Here is a 10,457-nt window from a genome sequence, read left to right as displayed (position 1 = left end):
CCAAATTTTATCACTTCACAATGAACGTCTTAGTTCTTGCAACTTAGAAAATACATCACTAAGCACTTTACATTCTGGTAAAACATGTTGTGCAGATATTCATATTAATTTTGACAATACTAAAGGACTTCTCTGAGTTATAGGTCTCCCCATGGGACCAAAATATTATTTTGAAGGTTTTATGAAAATAAATACAATATGCAAACTTTTTACAGACAGTATCTAAAACTGATCTTGATTGGGAGGTGAAACATATTCTTAGTATAAAAAAGAAAAAATGATCTCTTCTTGTGCATGACTACCAATAAAAGACTCTGAATTCATGCAGGGGGCAGAGACCCATGGGGCTAATATACCCCCAATGAAGACCTCCGCCTAAATCAGATCAGGAAGAAAAGCAATGGGGTCCAGAGCAGCCGTTCAGCAGGAACACCCCTCAGCTCAGCCCATCCTGTAGTGTGTCCTCTGAGAAGACAAGGAGGGAAGCCCCTGGGACAAACAAAAGACCAAATGCTTAACTCAACCTTGAGGGCAATTCTCCAAACACAGCCTCCCTTGATCTCCTAGGGCCAGAGGATGATAAAATGGTTTGTGGGCTCCGGTTGGTGCCACCGGGATGAGAGGCTGCACACACCGCCACCCCCACTTCTCTTAGCGGCCAGCTTTGTTCTTCACAGCCCTGGGGGCGTGCATTCTCTGGGAGGCTAGGGAAGTTATTGTTATCAGATAGACATATCATTTCAGGAACAATCACCTGGGGGAGGGGGAGAGAGACAGACAGACAGACAGAGACGGGAGAGACAGACAGAGAGAGAGAGAGAGAGAGAGAGAGAGAGAGAGAGAGCACCTTGGCTCTAAAACTTAAAGATTTAAGGGAAAGGAAGGAGACATGGGTAAGAGGGAAGGAGATGTGGGTAAGAGGGAGACAAGAATGTATCAACCTTTCTCAATGACGCCTTGCCTTTGTTTCCGAAACTGGCACATAAAGAAATGTATTTGCCCTGAGTGTACAAGAAAGTCAGCACAGAATGCCACTTAGTCTTGAGAGGAAAGATATAATAGATATTTGGGGGAAGGGAGAGGGAAACCACAAGCAAATGAAATAAAAAAGTGAGGGAAGACTATCCCTAACTAATATCATGCCCCTGCCTAACAGAGGGACACACACACGGCTTAAGGAAGCCAGTGAGTTCTGAGTCTTGTGTAAAAGTTAAAAAAATAAATAAATAAAACAACCCTCGATGGCAAAGGCCCCTGGGTAAACGATGTCATTTCCAATTTCTCTCATCCCATTGATTTAGAGCAGGCCCCGGGTCTGAAATTCACACCAGTTCTTTGTGCACAGGGATCCAGGCTGCTAAGGCCCAGGCCTGCAGAACAGGGACATGCGCTTCCTGTGTGATTTCAGCAAAGCTGCCCTGTTTTGTCTCATGTTTAAAATAATTTGCCAGGTAAAAATAAACTTCTCAGACTCACAGAGTGAAAAATGTGCTTACCAATCCAATCCGGGTAAGTTTGGGATTGACAGAGAAAGTGCAGCCCGGGCTAATTAAATTACTCAGCATGTGTCTAAAAGGTGGTTTCACCACAAGTTTATTAATTCGAATCATTATCATCATTATTCCCACTACTGCTAAATTATGCTTTCCATGAGATAGCAGAAGGGACTGCGCTGTGATTCAGTTAAGTCTTGCTTAGCTTTTGGTTCCCATACCTAGAAAGCATGCCTCATCTGCAGTAAGTTATACATCCTTAAGCAGCCTGTCTGAGTTGTTTCTGATACTCTTTGGAAACAATTAAAATCTATGAAGGTTTGAGTTTTTCTTCTGCTTCTGCCAATGATTCTCACAAACGAATCCACACACTTCACACATCACTTCTTGGTAGGGTGATTTATCTGCAATCCCAGAACTCCGCAGGCTGAGGCAGGAGAATTGTGAGTTTGGCATAAGTCTGGCCTGTGTGATAAGGGCCCGAGTCAATCCAAACCAGAAACCAAATCAAACACATCTCAAAAAACAAAACAAAACAAAAGCTTCAACTAAAACAAGAAACAAATGCAGAAGGTCAGGTCCATCAAAGGCCTGCAAGGTCTCTTTGTTCAACCCACACTAGAGCAGATGGAGGAAAAGGTGGTCGCATTCAACTCCCTCTCCAGTCTGTGACCTGCCACCTGGAACTTCTGCGGAAAACCTTGAAACACACACCATTTGACAAGTTTAGAAACTATACACTACATATATTCCTGTACTGAAGAAATTGAATATGGGTTTCCCAACGTCTAAAAATATTCAAGAAAATAAATTAAACATCTTTTTCCATGCCTGGTGCTGCAGTTCATCTGGGTTTGGAGGAAAGAAAGATGTGTGGTGAACCATCATTAGGTAACTGCCTTCGCCCGATATGACGACACCACCACCCATGCTGTCGAATCTGGATGATAAAGTCCAAAAATGAAACCTTAGGCTGTAGCAGGCAGATGTTTCTACTTTTCCCTCATTTGTGGGTGTATGGGGGAGACAGAAAGAAAAAAAAGGTAAATGATTATAGGAAATAATTTTTAAAAATTAAAATGTCATTTATAAACAAAATGCCAATCTAGAATCTACCTTCTTCCATATAACGAAGGCTTTTAAAAAAAAATTTCATTCACTGTCAAAGGAGCATAGATCAACAACACCTACATATAACTGTCAAATGGATGTAGGTACAAAAAGACATTTCTCTTCAATTTTTCGAGGATTATTTCTGAAGTGGGGAGCAGGGTCTGGTTATGTATCCCTGCTGGAACTTCTGGATGGTCATCCTGCCTCTATCACCCGAATTAGGATTGTAGGTACAGACCACTACACCATATGCTAGGTGGCAGATGTTAGGATTATAGGTGTGTGATATTTGTAACACTAATTCTTGCTTGGTACCTGTTTTGTTACATACAATTTTACTATGTTAAAGTTAAAACCTTCCTTTTCATTTAGGCAAAAAAGAGGAGATGATGTGGAATTCCCCTCTATATGCTATGAATATGTTTTATTACCATTGGTTAATAAAGAAGCTGCTTTGATCTATGGCAGGGCAGAATATAACAAGGTGGGAAATCCAAGAAGGACAGAGGAGGAAAGAAGGCAGAGTCAGGAGATGCCATGGAGCTGCGGAAGGAGAAAGATGAAGGAACATTACCTGTAGTCCACAGCCTAATGGCGATACATAGATTAATAGAAATGGGTTAATTTGAGATGTAAGAGCTAGCTATGAATATGCCTGAACTGGTCAAACAGTTTTGTAATTAATATAGTTTCTGTGTGATTATTCAGGTCTGGGCAGCCGAGAAATGAACACATAGTCTCCCTTTACAGGTGTAGGCCACTGCTCCAGACTCGTGTGTCCGTGACACGTGTTAGAATTACAGGTGTGAGCCACTGCTCTAGATGCATGTGTCTGTGACAAGTGTTAGGATACAGGTGTGAACCACTGCTCCAGACTTGTGTATATGAGACAAGTGTTAGGATACAGGTGTGAACCACTGCTCCAGACTCGTGTGTCCGTGACACATGTTAGAATTACAGGTGTGAGCCACTGCTCTAGATGCATGTGTCTGTGACAAGTGTTAGGATACAGGTGTGAACCACTGCTCCAGACTCGTGTGTCCGTGACACGTGTTAGAATTACAGGTGTGAGCCACTGCTCTAGATGCATGTGTCTGTGACAAATGTTAGGATACAGGTGTGAACCACTGCTCCAGACTCGTGCATCTGTGACAAGTGTTAGGATACAGGTGTGAACCACTGCTCCAGACTCGTGCATCTGTGACAAGTGTTAGGATTACAGGTGTGGATCACTGCTCCAGACCCATGTGTCTGTGGCTTGAATGCACATATGCATGCATCCCCACGTGGAAGCCGGAAGTCACTGTTAAGGCTTTCCATCATTCCCCACTTTGTTTTCTGAGTGGTTCTCTGAACCTGAATCTCAGTCACTCAACTGGAATGACAGGTAAGCAAGCCCTAGGGAATCTTCCTGTCTTTGCCTCCTTTTCGTTGGGCTCACAAAGTCTGGACTGATGGCACACATTCATCATGTGTGTGTGTAGGATCGTGGGTGTCTTCCTATACTGCTCCACCATTTTGTTTGGTTTTGAGACAAGGTGTGTTACTGAACCTGAGACTGTTTCCACTAAACTGGTTGTCTGAGAACTCCCAGGGTCTGCCTGTTTCTGCTCTCCAACAGCGGGGCTACAGGAACATGCAATGATGCCTAGTTTATAACTGATTACTGAGGTCTCAGAGTCAGATTGCACTGCAAGCTGTCTTACCACTGAGTTATCTGCCCAGCCCTCATGCCGAGGTTTATTATGCAGTGATGGAAATCCAGACTTCATGCTTGCACAGTGAGCACCCCAGCTACTCTCTTCTCGAAAGTAAGTAGACTTTCAATAACTACGAGTATGACCAGGTGCTTAGTACCGGGAAAAGCACAAGGCCTTACACGGCTGATGCTTTTGATAAAACAGAAATTGAGGTTCTTAGGAAGAAGTTTTCTCAGCTGGAATTATTTTGAGCATGGAAATATAACATTTCTAAAAAGGGCCATCATTTTACAGAAATAGATTTCCGGGTGTTTTACACTCACTTCAACCATCTTTGGGAAGATACAAATAAGATATTTTCGTATATAGTAACTGTGATCCTTTCTAAAAACAAACACACACTTCAGGTTTAAAAACTCCCCCTTGAGGTGTGCAGGAAGTACCTTATCTGTGGCACTAGTGCATTCTGAATTACTGCGGAGGAGGATCATGGAGTCCTAACCCAGCATAAAAACAGTTTTTCTGCTTCCTTCCCAGAAGAGGGTCCTTAACTAATGCAACAAAACAAAACAAAACAAAAACAAAAAAAACAAGCCAAACCAAAGCAAAACAAAAAAATTCTCCTGCATAGCTCAGGCTATGAGAGGATGTCACAGTTGGATTTGTTTTAGGGTGGTTGCTCTTTTAGGCTGTCGCTAGTTTTATGGGTGCAGCCTGGTCGAGAAGAGAGACTAGGGTCATCAAGAGGCAAAGCCTCTCTCTGGAAGAAAGGAGAGCGAGAGGTGGAGGAAAGACCATAGCCTATCTAGACTGGACAATGATGAAAGCAGACAGGGAGTCAGCAGGAATCAAGGGTCTATGATGGTACATATAGAAAGGCTGATTTTCCTGCTCAAGGTTGGGAGTAACAGACCTTGTCCACACCCTACACAGGCGTAGCACCAGCGAAGCTTTGTCAGAAGGACTCAAGAACTGAAGCCAGATGAATGACACACACAATAATCACCAGGATTCCAAGCAGGAGTTCTGAGATGTCTTCTCTGATGTCAGAAGAGTTTGTCCTAGCTTGGGGCCTGATGAATATATGAGGGCACAAAACTGTAAAAGAGGTTGCTTGGGAGTCATGAGCCACCTCATTGTAGTGTCAGGGTGCTAATGGGGGCAAAAAATAATAAATGAGCTCCATACTCAGTATCTTTTTTTTATAGTTAGCAATCTAGCTTGGTATTCAGCAGTAGACAAGAACAATGAGAAGAGTTAATGCTATATAAGAGAAAGAGAGCAATGCAAAAGGGGTAGAGTAGAGAAAAAAAAAGGGTTTTCACTCTGCTAAGTTGAGCTAGGTCCTAAAGAGCATGGCACACATGAAAGGAAGGGTGAGAGGAATCTTTATTTAGTACTTGGTTTATCCTTAGGTACGGCATTAGAAGTTTATAACAAGCAAACAGTAGCATCAGCTGGGGCTCTATCATTTAGTTAGTGGCGAGAGGAAGGGGGCCTGTCTTTCCTAGAAAGTCCTACATTTGGGAGATAAAAGATATGTTGGCCAGGCATGGTGGCACATGCCTTTAATCCCAACACTAGGAAGGTAGAGGCAGGTGGATCTCTGTGAGTTCTAGGGCAACCTTGTCTATAATGGAATTCCAGGACAGTCAGGGCTACACAGAGAAACCCTTTCTCACAAAACAAAACAACAACAAAAAAGACATGTTGGATTCTCAAACAGTTCCATACAATTGAAAGAGAGGAGATTCTTCCATTCTACTAGGGCAGCATTGTTCTGCTACCAAAACCTAACAAAGACAAACAATAAAACATTGGATTAATATTCATGATGAACATAATTGTAAAAAACCCTCAAAATACTTGCAAATTGAATTTAATAATACATTAAAAATTCTCATACACTATGAGCATGATATCCATTCACTGAAGAGATGGAGAGTTCAAAATGCAAAAGTCAGTAAACATATAGGGAGTTAAAGACAAAATCACATGATAAAGAAACAGATTTTTAAAAATTTCTTCAACATCTATTTATGATAAAGGCCACAACAGGACTAGGTATAAAAAAATCATACACCAATATAATAAAGACTATCAATGAGAAGCTCTCAGAGAGCACACTGAGTCAGGGAAAAACCTGAGAAGGCATCAAAGATAACATGTATGTGCATATTCCACACTTTCTTCATCCATTCTTCCATTGAAGGACACCTAGGATGCTTCCAGGTTCTGGCTATTACAAATAATGCTGCTATGAACATAGTTGAACAAATGCTTTTGTCATATGATAAGGGATCTCTTGGGTATATTCCCAGGAGTGGTATTGCTGGGTCCAGGGGTAGGTTGATCCCAATTTTTCTGAGAAACTGCCACACTGATTTCCAAAGTCGTTGCACAAGTTTGCAGTCCCACCAGCAATGGATGAGGGTACCCCTTTCTCCACAACCTCTCCAGCAAAGGCTATCTTTGGTGTTTTTGATTTTAGCCATTCTGACAGGTGTAAGATGATATCTCAAAGTTGTTTTGATTTGCATTTCTCTGATCGCAAAGGAGGTTGAGCATGACCTTAAGTATCTTTTGGAATATATACACATTAGAGTACTACTCTGCAGTAAAAAACAATGACTTCTCGAATTTTGCATGCAAATGGATGGAAATAGAAAATACTATCCTGAGTGAGAACCTTCATCTAGCGATGGATGGAGATAGAGACAGAGACCCACACTGGAGCACCGGACTGAGCTCCCAAGATCCTAATGAGGAGCAGAAGGAGGGAGAACATGTACAACGAAGTCAGGACCACGAGGGGTGCACCCACCCACTGAGACAGTGGGGCCGATCTATTGGGAGCTCACCAAGGCCAGTTGGACTGTGACTGAAAAAGCATGGGATAAAACCGGACTCTCTGAACATGGCGGACAATGAGAGCTGACAAGAGGCCAAGGACAATGGCACGGGGTGTTGATCCTACTTCAGGTTCTGGCTTTGTGGGAGCCTAGACAGTTTGGATGTTCAACTTCCTAGATCTGGATGGAGGGGGGAGGACCTTGGACTTTCCACAGGGCAGGGAACCCTGACTGCTCCTGGGACTGGAGAGGGAGGAGAAGAGGAGTGGGGGGAAGGGGAAGTGGGGCGGGAGGATGGGGAGGGAAATGGGAGGCGGGGAGGAGGCGGAAAATTTTTTTTTCAATAAAAAAAAATGTATGTGCATATTCTTGTTCAGTATAGTAGTAGAAACTTAGGACAGAGAAGTTAAAAAAGAAATAAAAGGCACACAAACACGAAAGGAAAATTATCATTAATCACATATGCTATGACTATATACAGAAAAACATATAGTCTGCCAAAAAGCTATTAAACTAATTCAGTAAACTAACAGGACATAAAATCAATATATAAATTTCAACAGCTTCTGTATACCAATAATTTATTTACTAAGAAAGAAATCATGGCAACCCCATGCATAATAGTCACAACCCATACCTAATACATAATAAGATATTATATAGGGAAATGAAAAATATTGACAAAGAAAATTACAGAGCACAATAAATAAATAAAAAGACATGCATGTTAATGGATTGCAAGAATTAGTGGTAAGTACCCATGACTGCCACAAAGGCAATCGGCAGTCAATGACGATTCTTTGTGGAACTAAAAACTCTAAAATTCTTAAAGTTCTTATTGAAGTACAAAGAACCCCAAATCACCAAAGCAACTGAACAAAAATACAAGCCTGGAACCATCACAAAGCTTGATTTCAAAACACACTACTGAGCTGTGCTAACTAACACAGCATGGCATTGGCATAAAACCAGACATGGAGACCAACAGAGCAAATCAGAGGATACAGAAATAGAAGGACATATTTTTAACCAACTGATCTTCACTAAAAATGTCAAAACCTTATTTGCAAGTGTTAGCTTCTTCAATAAATGATGTTGGGGAGTCTGTGTATGCAGAAGGTTGAAGTTTGGTGGTAATTCTTATCCTCTCTCCAGAAGAATTACATAAAAATAAACTCAAAAGTGATGGAAGATGTAAGACCTGAGACTCTGAAGCTGTTAGGGGAAAATATGGTGAAATACTTTATAATATTGGCATAAAAAAAAAAAAAACGGATTCCTACATGGGGCTCTCTCTGTCTCTCGGTCTCTGTCTGTCTGTCTGTCTGCCCCCCCCCACACACACACGTGCGCGTGCAAGGCCTTAAATATTCTTTCTGAACACAAGAGAGGTCCTTAAAGAGGAAATAAATCACTTTAAAAAAATCTGTGGATTCTATTTCCATCCATTTGCACGCAAAATTCGAGAAGTCATTGTTTTTTACTGCTGAGTAGTACTCTAATATGTATATATTCCACACTTTCTTCATCCATTCCTCCATTGAAGGGCATCTAGGTTGTTTCCAGGTTTTGGCTATTACAAACAATGCTGCTATGAACATAGTTGAACAGATACTTTTGTCATTTGATGTGGCATCTCTTGGGTATATTCCCAATAGTGGTATTACTGGATCTTGGGGTAGGTTGATCCCTAATTTCCTGAGAAATCGCCACACTGATTTCCAAAGTGGTTGCACAAGTTTGCATTCCCACCAGCAATGAATGAGTGTGCCTCTTTCTCCACAACCTCTCCAGCAAAGGCTATCATTGGTGTTTTTGATTTTAGCCATTCTGACAGGTGTAAAATGGTATCTTAATGTTGTCTTGATTTGCATTTCCCTTATCGCTAAGGAGGTTGAGCATGACCTTAGGTGTCTTTTGGCCATTTGAATTTCTTCTGTTGAGAATTCTCTGTTCAGATCAGTGCCCCATTTTTTTATTGGGTTCATTAGCATTTTAAAGTTTAGTTTCTTGAGTTCTTTATATATTTTGGTGATCAGACCTTTGTCTGTTGCAGGGTTGGTGAAGATCTTCTCCCAGTCAGTGGGTTGCCTTTTTGTCTTAGTGACAGTGTCCTTTGCTTTACAGAAGCTACTCAGTTTCAGGAGGTCCCATTTATTCAATGTTGCCCTTAATGTCTGTGCTGCTGGGGATAAACGTAGGAAGTGATCTCCTGTACCCATATGTTGTAGAGTACTTCCAACTTTTTCTTCTATCAGGTTCAGTGTGTTCAGACTAATATTGAGGTCTTTAATCCATTTGGACTTGAGTTTTGTGCATGGTGATAGATATGGATCTATTTTCATTCTTCTACACGTTGACAACCAGTTCTGCCAGCACCATTTGTTGAAGATGCTCTCTTTTTTCCATTGAATACTTTTAGCTCCTTTATCAAAAATTAGGTGTTCATAAGTTTGTGGGTTAAAATCAGGGTCTTCTACTCGGTTCCATTGATCGACTTCTCTGTTTTTATGCCAATACCAAGCTGTTTTCAATACTGAGGCTCTGTAATAGAGTTTGAGGTCAGGGATGGTAATGCCTCCAGACGATCCTTTATTATATAAGATTGTTTTGGCTATCCTGGGTTTTTTGTTTCTCCATATAAAGTTGATTATTGTCCTCTCAAGATCTGTGAAGAATTTTGATGGGATTTTAATGGGGATTGCATTGAATCTATAAATTGCCCTTGGTAGAATTGCCATTTTTACTATGTTGATCCTCCCTATCCAAGAGCAAGGGAGATCCTTCCATTTTCTGGTATCCTCCTCAATTTCTTTCTTCATTGACTTAAAGTTCTTGTCAAATAGATCCTTTACTTCCTTGGTTAGGGTTACCCCAAGATATTTTATGCTATTTGTGGCTATCGTGAAGGGTGATGCTTCTCTGATTTCCATCTCTGCTTCCTTATCCTTTGTGTATAGGAGGGCAACTGATTTTTTGGAATTGATCTTGTATCCTGCAACGCTACTAAAGGTGTTTATCAGCTGAAGGAGTTCTTTGCTGGAGTTTTTGGGGTCGCTTATGTACACTATCATATCGTCTGCAAATAATGAAAGTTTAACTTCTTCCTTTCCGATTTGAATCCCTTTGATCCCCTTATGTTGTCTTATTGCTATTGCTAGAATTTCAAGCACTATATTAAAGAGGTATGGAGAGAGTGGACAACCTTGTCGTGTTCCTGATTTTAGTGGAATAGCTTTGAGTTTCTCTCCATTTAATTTGATGTTAGCTGACGGCTTGCTATAAATAGCTTTTATTAT

The sequence above is a fragment of the Chionomys nivalis genome, chromosome 1, assembly GCF_950005125.1.
Source record: "Chionomys nivalis chromosome 1, mChiNiv1.1, whole genome shotgun sequence".
Lineage (NCBI taxonomy): Eukaryota > Metazoa > Chordata > Mammalia > Rodentia > Cricetidae > Chionomys > Chionomys nivalis.
Note: the sequence above shows the minus strand (reverse complement) of the source record.